Source organism: Sceloporus occidentalis, unplaced genomic scaffold (assembly GCF_023333645.1).
Source record: "Sceloporus occidentalis isolate IW3139 unplaced genomic scaffold, rSceOcc1.0.p SCAF_6, whole genome shotgun sequence".
NCBI lineage: Eukaryota > Metazoa > Chordata > Lepidosauria > Squamata > Phrynosomatidae > Sceloporus > Sceloporus occidentalis.
The window spans coordinates 7,613,399-7,626,570 of NW_028316986.1; the positions used below are offsets into that span (position 1 = coordinate 7,613,399).

At 40.3% G+C, this 13,172-nt stretch overlaps 1 long non-coding RNA gene across 1 annotated transcript; it reads left to right on the top strand.

Annotated features, from left to right (window-relative positions):
- Positions 1-416: 416 nt before the first annotated feature.
- On the top strand, positions 417-6,611 carry LOC149310384 (uncharacterized). Its single transcript, XR_016281564.1, has 3 exons — positions 417-552; positions 2,504-2,631; positions 6,467-6,611. It is a non-coding gene; the product is annotated as an uncharacterized LOC149310384 (long non-coding RNA).
- The last annotated feature ends 6,561 nt before the right edge of the window (positions 6,612-13,172 follow it).

The following is a 13,172-nucleotide window of genomic DNA, read 5'->3' on the forward strand; positions in this document are numbered from 1 at the left end:
TACTTGGGAGAAAAGATGGACATATATTTTGAAAGGTGAACAAGGGAGGGAAACTTTCACATGAATGACAGGCTTTTAGGAAATGTCATATTTCCCAAAAAGCTGGTGGCTGATGGTGGCTTCCTTAGTTGGAGATAAAAATCTACTCTGGGTTTAAGTCCAACTTGAAAGGAGGTTTGAGTAACTGTGGGAGATTAGAGGACTATATTAACACATGGAAGGCAGCATCCCTCACATCCACACCATCAAAAACATAAAGGATTTTTTTCTCCTAAAAAGATCACAGGGAGCATTTTCACCATGTTTTTAGCTCTCTCCCAAGCCATTTTAGATCCAAGAGAAGTTATTTTAAACAGCACCCAATGAGTGAGATGTCATGTCTTGATTTTCTTTTCTTTTCCCAGCCTCTCCAGGATCTACAATGACCCAAAGGAGGCAAAAATGTAGAGAAAATACCCCATTCCCCTGATGGCATTTGGAGGCAAAAAAATTTCAAAATTCAAAGCATGGATGTTTACACTTGAGAATACTGGGGACCACAAAAACACAGCAGTAAATATCAGTCATTTCCATAGAACCTAAATTTCTTTGACTGTACTTGAAATCAGAGCAGAATAATGTGAGATTAACATCTAGCATACATTTTCTCATTCATTAAACTCCCTGAACTCTAACAGGAAACAGGGGATCAGTGAGCTTTCTTCCCCAATGGCTGTGATACAAAACCCTCCCAATGTCACTGAAATACCTACAGCTGAAGATATGCTACACCAGCATTACACAGCCCCTATGTGGAACTGCAACTCTGTGCAAATCACAGAGATGACTGGGTCTCATTACTTAATTACAATGCTCAGTTGTGCTACGCACAGTTGCAATGCATTGTGAAATTGCAATGTGTAATGCGAAACTGCAATGCACAAGCACAATGTTAAATATGTAACGAGCAACCACAGTGCAGAATTGTGATAGATAACATTGTTTTATGCACAACTCCACTTCTACCATTATCTAGAGCAGGGGTAGGCAACCCTTTTGAGCCGGGGGCCTGGTTGCTGTCCCTCAGACAACTGGGGGGCCGAAGCCAAAAAAAAAATAATAATTAAATATTTTTTTAAAAAATTAAATAAATAAATAAACCGGGACAAATGTAGGACAAAATTTTCAAATGGAGGGCACTGTTTAAATAAAAAATGGAGGACACACAAAAAAAAATTGCTGATTTTTTAAAAAATGTTAAGATAAATGCATGTTTCTGAGGCTTCTATAGAAATTGCCCCACCATGCCCCTCGCGTGAGACGCCAAAGGCCTCGGCGGCAATCGGTGGCAAGACCGGGCTGGGGCCGATCCCAAGGCCTCGCTGGGCCGCATCCGGCCCGCGGGCCGCAGGTTGCCTACCCCTGATCTAGAGAATACATCTGTTGCACCATGGTGAATAATTCACCTCTCATGTGTAGCATGACTTACACCTCCATGTCACTAACAGGATGCCAGCCTCTGTCTGTCTGTCTGCGGTGTTTATCACACAGATGTTTTTGCAGGTCAGATCTGGGGTGACTCCTGGTTCAGCTATGTGAATTCACATTATAATGTGAATGTTTTATCACACCTGGTTGCCCTTCCATTGTCCTCCAGAATCGAGGGGCAATCGAATCCAAGGCAAGTCATGTAATGCGGATTCAAGCAAAGCGGAGTGAGTGCAAATTGTATTACCACACCGGTGGGATTCAACGATTTGAATCAGCACCTTTGTGCATGCTCAGTGGGGGTCTGAATGCATGATGACCTTGTACGTTTCTGGGGTGAAAAGGGGGGCAAGTTCTTGTTCCCTGTTTCACGTAATTGCGTGAATATTTGCCTCGTGAATATTTCTGTGTCTTCTTCATCCTCCTTTTTAATTTTCCCTTCCAATTCAGCAATTTCAACACACACACACTAGATAGATAGATAGATAGATAGATAGATAGATAGATAGACAGATCTGTATATCCATATTCACGCACATACACACACACACATATATATATTCCCTGAAAGTTGCCCTGAAAGTGAAAGGACCACTGAAAGGAAATGGGGAAAAATTGCAGCACCACATCATGGGGAGCTTGCAACCCGGCGGGTTTGCCGTGGTGTACCAGAGCAGAAGCAAAGTTGCATTCCACACCAGACCAGTTCGGAGTGAAATTGAAGTGAGCTTGGAAGCGAATTCTGTGAATTCACTTTTTTCCAAATTCATCAACATGAGGAGTCATTTTGGATTCACTGTGGAAGTGCCATGGAAGGAGCACCCATAGAAAGGAATTGCATCTGATAAAACATTCATGTTATAACATGAATTCGCATTGTTGGACCCGCAGTTACGCCAGCTCTGAGCTGCAAAAAGCTGCAGAAACCTCTGTGTGATAAGGCTCGCTCGCTCTATCTATCTATCTATCTATCTATCTATCTATCTATCTATCTCAGTTTTCCAGTAGTCATCTTGGGTTCCTTGCTTACCTTCAGCAATCTGGGAAAAGAACAGGCCAACCAGAATGAAAAGAATAAGGAACTTCATGATGGAAGCTTCTTTGGAGGACTCATGCCTGCTGACTCTGAGAAGGAACTCTAAGGCAAAGTAATAATCAATCTGGGTAAGAACTGGGGAGGTTTCCACTATTTATAGAGCTGGGATGAATAGAGACACTGAGCTGGCTGGAGTGGTGAGGGGGGAATTTGAAGTAGACATCAGTCTTCCCTCAGGGCAGGATGGACTGTTCTGCCTAAGTTGAATTTATTGATTTGAAAGAAACATAGAAATGGTAATGTAGGAAACACAGGGGCCCTGGAAGTGCCCATATATTCTTATTGTTCTTGTCATTGCTGTTCACAGGAGCATAGATTTACAGAGTTGCAAGAGATATGCACTCGGCACATCCTTGCTGGTGCCCTCATACGCATCTTTCCCATTCACAAAGTGGGTTATATAGTGCGTCTGCTACTCAGCTAAGTGTGAAACATTGACCACGATATAGAATCAAAGTGATCATTTTTACAAAATGTTAATTCTGACCTGGTTACTCTTCTCTGGTTCTCAAGGGACTTTATCGCACGTGGACCTATGTGCTTGCATCCCCAAAAATGGTTAAAATGTTGGCATTCCAGAAAAGCACACAAATGTGCAATTGATTATCATACACATAGCATAACAATGTGTTAAAAGCACATTACTATTATAACAGAGTGGGTCGAAAGCACATTTGTTTTCAGACAGATGCAGAAAAATCTGATGGCTTGGAAATAAGTGTTTTACATATGCACACAGAAGCAGTAGTTGCATAACCAGAAGTCACCCAGAGAAATAAATAATTTTATTTACACAATTTTCTTTATAAAATGTCCCTGCCTCGCCTCAGCTAATGGCTAATGGGAAAGACATGAAAAGGAGACACATTCACACACACAGAGCCATGAGAGGGAGGGAATGAATGAAATGGAAATGGAAACATGGTATTTTTCCGAAAATTTGATAAAGATATTGCATAGCACTAGGCCCAGGACAGAACCTTTTGGGATCCCGCTGGTCACTTTTCTACAGGATGAAGAGGAGCCATTGTTGAGCACCCTTTGGGTTCGACCAGGCAACCAATTACAAATCCATGTAACAGTTGCATTGTCGAGCCCATATTTTACTAGCTTGTTTGCAAGAATGTCATGTGAAACCTTGTCAAAGGCCTTACTGAAATCAAGATATACTATATCCACAGCATTCCCTTCATCTACCAAGCTGGTAATTTTATCAAAGAAAGAGATCAGATTTGTCTGGCATGACTTCTTTCTCTGAAACCCATGTTGACTTTTTGTGATCATGGAATTGCCATCTAGATGTTCACATACTCCCTTTTTAATGATCTGCTCTACAATCCTTCCTGGTATAGATGTCAGACTAACTTGATGATAATTGTTGAAATCCTCTTTTTCCCCCTTTTGAAGATGGGGACAACGTTTGCCCTCCTCCAGTCTGCTGGGGCTTCTCCTGTTCTCCAGGAGTTCTCAAAGATTATTTCCAATGGCTCCGATATTACATTTGCCAGCTCTTTTAATACTCTTGAATGTAGTTGGTCCTGGAGACTTATATTCATTCAGATTAAACAGGTATTCCTGTACTATCTCCTTACTTATTCTATGCTGAAATTCCCCTATTCTGTCCTCTGCTCCTTTATCCTCAGGTTTTGGAACCTTTTCCTTTTCTGAGAAGACTGAAGCAAAGAAGGTGTTGAGTAATTCTGCCTTTTCTCTGTCCCCTGTTAGCATTTTACCCTCTTCTCCACACAGTGGCACTACCATTTCCTTATTCTTCTTATTGCGGTCATACTCCCCAAAGCCCTTTTTATTGTTCTTAATGTCTCTAGCAAGCCTGAGCTCATTTTGTGTTTTTGCTTTTCTGATGTCCACTTATATGTGCTAGGTATTTGTTTGAATTCCCCTTTGGTGATCCCACCCCCTTTCCATTTCTTATACATGTTCCGTTTCAAACTTAGCTCAGTTGAAAGTTCCTTAGTCATCCATCCTGGTTTCTTGAGATATCTCTCATTTTTCTTCCTCATTGGAACTGTTTGAAATTGTGCCATCAGTATCTCCCTTTTGAGAAACTCCCATCCATCTTGAACTCCCTTCTCTTTTAGTATTCCTGACCATGGGAACACCCCCAGTATTTCTCTAAGTTTACTAAAATCAGCTTTCCTAAAGTCTAGAATGCGTGCCTGACTATGCCTGGCTTCTCCTTTCCACTGTATAACAAACTCCAGGACAACATGGCCACTTCCACTTAATGATCCCACCACTTGAACCTCATTAACAAAGTCATTCTTGTTGGTTAGGATCAGATCTAAAATGGCTGGTCCCCTTGTCACCACTTCCACCTTTGGCCAATGAAATTGTCTTCCAGGCATGTAAGGAATTTGCTAGACCTTAATGTTTTGTCCGAGTTTGATTTCCAAAAAATATCAGGATAGCTGAAGTCACCCATCACTACTACGTCTCTCCCTTCTCAGTGTGTGGCCATCTGTTCAAGAAAGTCATCATCCAATTCCTTAGTCTTGTTTGGAGGTCTGTAGCAGACTCCCATAATAACATCCCTGTTGTTTCTCTTCACTTTGTTATCCAGATGCTCTCCACCTGACTTCCAGGATTTAAATCCTGGCTGTCTTCAGAAATGTAGCCATCCCTCTCATATAATGCTCCTACTCCTTTTCTGTTTGGCCCATTTCTCTTAAAAAGATTATCCCCCTCTATTATTACATTTTAATCATGAGACTCATACCACCAGGTTTCAGTGATGCCTATTATATCGTATCTGCTTTGTTGTACTTGAAATCCCAAATATGCTATTTCTGGATTATGTACAAAGTATGTTTGTTGGATCTTAATGAAAGAGTACGTTAGAACATCTTTTTCAGTATCAGAAAAAGTCTCAGGCTGACTGTTTAAAATCTCCTAACTGACCAACTACCAAGTCTTTGTCAATCAATGGAGACAATGCTGAGCTTGATGGATGAATGTTCTGGCTTTGTGTAAGGCAACTCTGTATGTTTTATAACCTGCAATAGTCCCCAAATTAAGATATACCAATTCTCAGTAGCACATGCAGACATTGAAATAACCTCCCTGTACCTTATCTAACTGATTACACTTAGCACAGAGCAAAGCCAGAATCTAGTTTGTTAGTCTCAACTAGAGTAAACATATTGACTCAATTACTGAATTAAGACCTAGGCAAATCCATCTCTTCAATATGCCTGCACAAATCAAGATACACAGGATTTATGTTTAGGAGTGCACACTGAGGTAAAATGAACAGGGGAACTCTACACAAGGCCATGTACTGGGGGTGGAGAAAAAAAATGAACTTGGCCCGTTTTCTCATGATGATAGTACTATACAAGAATAGTGGGCGAAAAGTGGCCATTTTTTAATGGCAGTAACACTATGCAACAGTTGTGGACAAAATATAGCCTTCAGTCTCCATGTATCCTCTAATCCCTTTTGGCAACTTTAGGCCATGACAGAAGAAATTAATTTTAGCACAGATAAAGGATAGCATAAAGTCACATACTCTCAGCCTCAGAGGAAGGCAATGGCTGTCCAAAAATTGCCGAGGCAAACCTGTGATAGGAACCCTTCAGAATTGCCATAAGTTGGAAACAACTTGAATGGACACAACAACAATATCTCATGAGAGCTATAGGGGAGCAACTATGGTTGCTCAGAAGGAATGCTATTTTGAAAGAGTAGCATGGATTTTTTTTAACCTTGCACATTATATGATTCTTATTATCATTCAGATGCAGATTATTTCTAAGAATGTAAGAGTAAGGAAGTCACCATCAGAGAATATAGCATGTTGTAAGTAACACAACTGTTGTCTCAATGAACCTAATGATATCAGTTTCATTTAGACCATTTTTATCTGTCTGCTTGGATCTGCAGGGAAATGGAAGGAGAAGAAGGGGGAATGACCCAAGAAGAGATGCTTCAGGTCAAGGCAAATACTGTGGGAACTTTGAAAAGCAAACATCATCTATATGAACATAAAGATAGCCTACTCACCAATTTATTTGTTTATCCAGCAATATAGCACAGACCAAATAAAATCAACACCATGGCAAAACAGCTGCAATCATATCTGCAATCTATACATGTATCATGGGACTTTAATCTGATCAACTACTAGAATTTAATATGCTAAACATAACAGTAGATGAAAACATGAAAGCTTGGATTAAAGGCCCGGTACAGACAGGCCCTTTGTGGCGTGCCCATGACATGCTAGGGTTGTTCGGGAGCGGGGCGTGCACACCCCCGCAATCCTAGCATGTCATGGGCGCGCTGCAGCTGTGCGGCACCATTCAAATGCTGCACGCAGCGATGATGTGCCAGCAGCGTAGCGTCCAAACGGTGCTGCGCTGCTGGCACGTCATCACGCCATCGCTGGTGCTTTGGTGTGGTGCAAGTGCGCTATAAAAAAGGAACCACTTCCACATGCTCCTTTCTTGCTGCGCAGCAGCATCACACAATTTGGTTGCCACAGCGCTGTTGCAGAGCAAGGAGAGGCACCTCCCCAGTGCCTCTTTTGGGCTCTCTGTATGCACCATAGATATTCTAATCCAGAAGAATCCACCAGATTTTTTCAATTTATATGCAGAACATATTGTAAGAAAAACAGGCTTGGATGCAGAAGGAGAATAGGAGGAAGGAATATCAACAATTTATGGTATGACAACATAATACTTGAGAAAACCTTCCAGACCTAAAACAACTACTAAGAAAGATCAAAGAAGAAAGTGCAAAGGCAAGCCTACTGTTCAACATAAAGGAAAAAAATGAAAATGTAAAATCTTTACAAATTCAACCTAGACAATGAAGAAATAGAAGTGGTAAAAGAGTTTTCATACTTGGGATCAAAAAATTAATGGAAATGGGGGCTATAGCCAGGAAATCAGAAGATTAAGAATGGGAAGAGCTGCTATGAAAAAACTAGAAAAGATTCTAAAATGCAAAGATATACAACTTAGCACAAAAGTTAGAACCATAAAAGCCACTGTATTCCCTGTTTCCATGTATGGATACAAGAGCTGGACAGTGAAGAAAGCAGCTAGGGAGAAATTCCATTCATTTGAGTTCTGCTGGAGAAGAGTGCTGAGGATCCCGTGGATAACCAAAAATACAAAATAATGGGTTCTACAGCAGATCAAGCCAGAGATCTTCCTCCTGGAAGCCAAGATGACAAAACTGAGGCTGTTGTATTTCAGGCACATTATGAGAAGGGGGAATCACTGGAAAAAACAATAATGCTAGGAAAGGTGCAGAGAAGTAGAAATGAAAGAAAGCCACATAGTAGATGGATGGAGATCTATTAAGGAGGTCATGGGTATGAGTTTACAGGCTCTAAACAGAGCAATGGAGGACAGTGAGCCTTGGAGATGTCTCACCCACAGGGTCGCCATGGTTCAAGATCGACTTGAGGGCAGTTAACAACAACAGCAACAACAACAACAACAAATCCAGAAGATGAGAGGGAATAGTGTGAATACAGAGACTCAAGATTCAGCATCTCTTGGAAAAGAAACCAAGTCTGATTCTAGTGGTGCTAGGTGTTTTGGGATCAAATCCAAATGGACTGACATCTAAAGAAAATCACTTTAGATAGGATCATACTAGGACAGTTACAAAAAGTAATATATATTATATGGGTGATGTTCATACTTAGAGTTATATAGCCTTGATGAAAATCATTGCTATTACTACAGATTTTGAAAGTGATGATAAGGAACTGAAAACCAATTTACTTGGTGTCAGTACTTTGTGAAATTCATTTTCGGTTTACCTAATATTAATTTGTCATCATTCAGTGGATAAAATGATCCCAGTTCCAAGATGAGAAATAAATACAAAATAATCCAGATGGCTATAGCTGCTAAGGCTACTTACCAAAGTGGTGGAAAACTTTATTGCTTCAGCTTAGATTTCCCCCTTAAGCTCTTTGTCTAAGTCAAAAAATAACTAAGCTCTTAGTCATAAACGGATATATTTGTAATGATTTGCAGAAGTTCTCCTCTTGGCTGAACATCTCAATGGCATCTCATAAGCATGGAACATGATGTACCACTGAGTTTGCTCATATTTCTTAAACAATGATTTTGAGTGGATTCAGTTATGCAGCACATTCCCTGCATCATGTTCCATTTGTTTAAAGTGAAGTCGTATGCAAGTCCATAAAAATTCAAATGCCATGTACAGTATATTCCTGCTTACAACTTTTTGGAAAGGTGAATCAGTGTTTCATCCAACTCTCCCAAATATACCAGTGCATGTGTATGTGTGAGCAGTACTGAAGCAAAGTTTGACAACTTAAAGATGGGGTGTGGGACAAACATTCTGTTGTAAATGTTGTAAATACAGCATTGCTGTTATTGTTAACTGCCCTGAAGTCAACTTCAGCCTCTTGCAACCCTTTGAATGAGGCATCTTCAAGACATCCTATCTTCAATGACTCTGCTCAGATCTTGTAGACTCAGGGCTGTGTCCTCTTTGATGAAGTCTATCTGTCTTTACAGATAGTTTACAGGCTTCCACTCTTCCCATTGGCTTCTATCTTTCTAACATTGCCATCTCTCCAAATGAGTTCTGCCTTTTCATGATAGCCTCACTTTAGTCATCCTTGCATCTAAGGATTGTTGAGACCTGATTTGTTCCAGGACCCACTTCTTTGTCTTTTTGGCCATCTGTGATATCTGCAGAACTCTAGGACCGCACCTCAATCACAATGAATCACATAGTAAATATGTGAATTGTCCATTGGTCCCATGGGTCAAGATCCTGCATCACAGAGCTTGTTGCTGTGTGTCTTCATGTCGTTTCTGAGTTATGCTGATGTAGCACAGGATTGTCTTGACAAACTTTGTTCAGAGAGGGTTTTCCTTTACTTTCTCCTAAGGCTGAGAGAATTTGACTTGCCCAAGGTCACCTAATGGGTTTCAACCTCTGAGTGAGAATTACAACTCTGGTCTCCAGAGTCATAGTACAGTGCTACACTATGCTAGCTCTCAGTATCACAGAGCACAGTGCCAAACTTCTTCAGCCAGAACTATGATATGATTTCCCTTTCACCTTTTCCATGATTTAGTTGCTACATCCCACAAACCATTCTGGACACACAAAGACTTAATTACCTTCACTTATAGAGTTGGGGATCAAGGAGAAGTACTATTTGTTTAATTAATTAATTATTGGATTTCAATCATGCCTTTCTCCCAAAATGGGATTCAAAGTGGTTTACAACAATTTAAAATGATAAAACTAAAACATGAATGACAAAAGTTATAAATGATTGACACTGATATTTAAATTTAATGTGTTCATTCAACTCTTTATAAAAGGGGGGAAATGGTGACTTCAGACCAGGAAATACTACATGGAAATGCAAACTAGATTTGAACAAAGTTGAAATTCTCATTCTCCTGCATTGCGTGTATTGCTAATCTAGTGTTCTGTTTCCAGCAACTTCTGAAAAGCTTACAAACTGGTCAGCCATCCTACCATGTTCATCCTAGAAATTTGTTATAGTATATCTAAACATGGTTTTCATTCTGTTTGATTAGATGTGTGAGCATCTCACTATGTATGCCAGTTTTCACTCATTAATTCAGTTTTAATAATAATAATAATAATAATAATAATAATAATAATAATAAAAGTAATAATATTAAAATGCTGAATATTTGAGTGCAAACTGGCATTCATAGTGAGGCAACTTGAAGGCACATGTACACAAAGGGTGTATCTATGTAGTAGAAACAATGACACCACTTTAGTGGCCATGGCTCCATTCTAAAGCATCCTGGGATTTGTAATTTGGTGAGGCACCAGCACTCTTTGGCAGAGAAGGCTAAAGACCTTGTAAGACTACAAACCCCAGTATTCTTTAGGAAGGAACTACAGTACTTAAAGTGGTGTCAAACTGCATCATTTCTACAGTGTAGAATCACCCTAAGAGGTAGCACTGGAAACAGTTCAGATTCCAGGAAGGGACACAAGTCCTTATACATCCTTGAAAGAACTCCCTGGATCATTATTCAAGAGACCAGTGAAGGAGTACCACTTCTGCTGGTAAGAATGTTCTCATAACATTTTGAGGAAGCATATTTATTATTTGTAAGTGTCCTCTTTGTAAGAGTGGAGGGACAAGTGAAACCCGATGGTTATTTACAAAAACGAGGAAGGAATGGGGGAACATGCAATCTTCATGGGTGAGAAGCCACCCAAAACAATACATTTGCCAGATCTGTTCTGTGCTGGGTTTTTTTTTGTTTTGTTTTGTTTTGTTTTTTTAGTGTTCCAGTTCTGAAACTGAAAGCTCGGCAGGCTATTTTCAGAAAGGGTAGTGCCCATGAACCACTGAAATACCAAATGAATGACATCAGAGTGGAATCTATAGAACCTGACCTTTTTAGCAAAATAAGAAACCTAATAATAACATATGCTAATGAAGACCCCAACCACCAAAACAAAAACTGGTATCAACCTCATATGATGGACTACAGCTCTGATCACCCTGGCTCTCTATGGCTGTTGATGACAGAATTGTACTCCAATATTATAAAATAGATGGAACCCCCTAAACAACCCAATACAAGGAATGAACATCCTAACATACTTCGTTTTAGCATCTAGTAATGTCTACTTGGCATCCTGATGGTGATGTACCCAGATGTAACAGGGTTTTACATCCATGCATGTAGTTTTTCACACCTTGAGGAAGGAGATATCCATTACCTGCTTCTAAAAATCACTACCAAGGAGCAACAACAGCTATTTCTGTCTGGTCACTGCTTGACTGAGAAGGAGGAAAGTTTTGCTGAGCATGGAGGCTTTTCCTTCTTCCATCCATGCTCAAGAATAGCTAAAAGAAGCCTGGACATCAATCAGTGACCAGGGAAATTGACCAGTGGCTATGAAAATAGAGCTGTGCCTACTAAACCCCAGGGGAAGTAGTCAAGTAGAGGAAACCAACTTTGCTGCCTCTTACACCTGTATGTACACTGGTAGAGTTTTAGAAGATTATTGCACTTGCTTTACTCCCAAGCTTGGCATGGGCTGAGTATGGGGGAAAATGCTTTAAAAGGGATGTTATTATGCCCAGCTAGGAGGCATTGTGTGTACCCAATCTGGCCTCTGCAAGGAATGGGAAAGTGCAATAATTTCCTTACTCTCTGCTAGCATAATGTAGTGGTCTTGTGTCCAAGTAGTCTAATTAATTTCCACCAAATACCATAAGTGAAACCTGAGAAAGAATACATTCTGTGGCATATTCATCTGGAATTAGAACTGGGTTAAAACAGAAAGAAAGAAAGAGCACACAAACCAGGGGTGGAAAACTTTCTAAGATAGAGGGCCATGTTGGCCAACAGGAAAACTTGGAGGGTCATACCACCAGCCACAAGCCCTCACAAAACACATTTTTCCTCCCATGTATCCCAAATCCTTCTAGGACATAAGACTTGTCATGTTTTGCCACCCTAGTCCATTTTTGTCCCAGAAGAGGTTTTTCTTTCCTTTTTTACAACAAGAAGTGACTAGGTAATGTTATTTCTTGCTGCTTGCTCCTTTCTTCAAACAGGCCCTAAAATAACCCAGATGGGCAAATTGATGGAAAATACCTGCCCCAACACTAAAGGACATCTGGGGGGAGACATTCTTTTACAAAAATTGATTTTGGGGGTCAGGTCCACAAAAATGGCCCCAGGGGAGAGCACATGCAGCTCATGGATGCATTTTGCTCACCCTGCCATAAAATGGTAAAGCATTGTTAGTGGGTAACATCTTGGAATATGGTTAGAATCTTTCTCCCTGCTCCCTCCCTGGCTTCTTCATCAACCAAAGATGTTAAAAGTCATTCAGGTGAAGAAAAGTGATGATGAGCAAAGTCATCATGCTGAGCATCAGTGGAAGATATTTTGTTGTTGATATCAAAGTTGAAATTTCATTGCTTCTGTTTTACTCTTTTTTGTCCCTGGTCCCCACATGGCCAAGAAGGGGAATGGTCTCTGTCTGCATTGAGATCCCTGCAGACCATCTTAACTGACAACAGAAGTAAAGGCCTGTGACATCATCACTCTTCTCCACCTGTATGATTTTTAACATCTTTGCATGATGAAGAAATCAGTGAAACTTTGAATGTTTGCATGATGCATTTTGTGAATTTAGTTGGTCCAATAAAGATATATTTGCTTTGTGAATTTGGGATTTTGATGTATTTTACTGGATGGCTAAGACAGCTACACCTAAATATGTTCCACGGATTTGGAGCAACTAGTAGTTTCTCTCCACGATTTTACACAGGAATCTTTCCCAGCTCTATCTGGTGATGCAGGGGATCATCCATGGGACTTTTTGCCTGCTTGTGCACTATAGGCAGCAGTGACATCTTTAAAGTAAATTTGATGCTCACATAGAATATGTACAAACAGAACATGTTTATCTTCCATTTACTCCATTTGTTCAGAAAACCTGTTATCAGAGTAGCGAGAGCTTTCATTCATTTGGAAGGCTTTGCTTCCATCGCACCAGCTGTAACGAATACAAATATGGTCATCAGCATAAAACATGCAAACTAGAAAAGTGGGCTGCAGAAAGT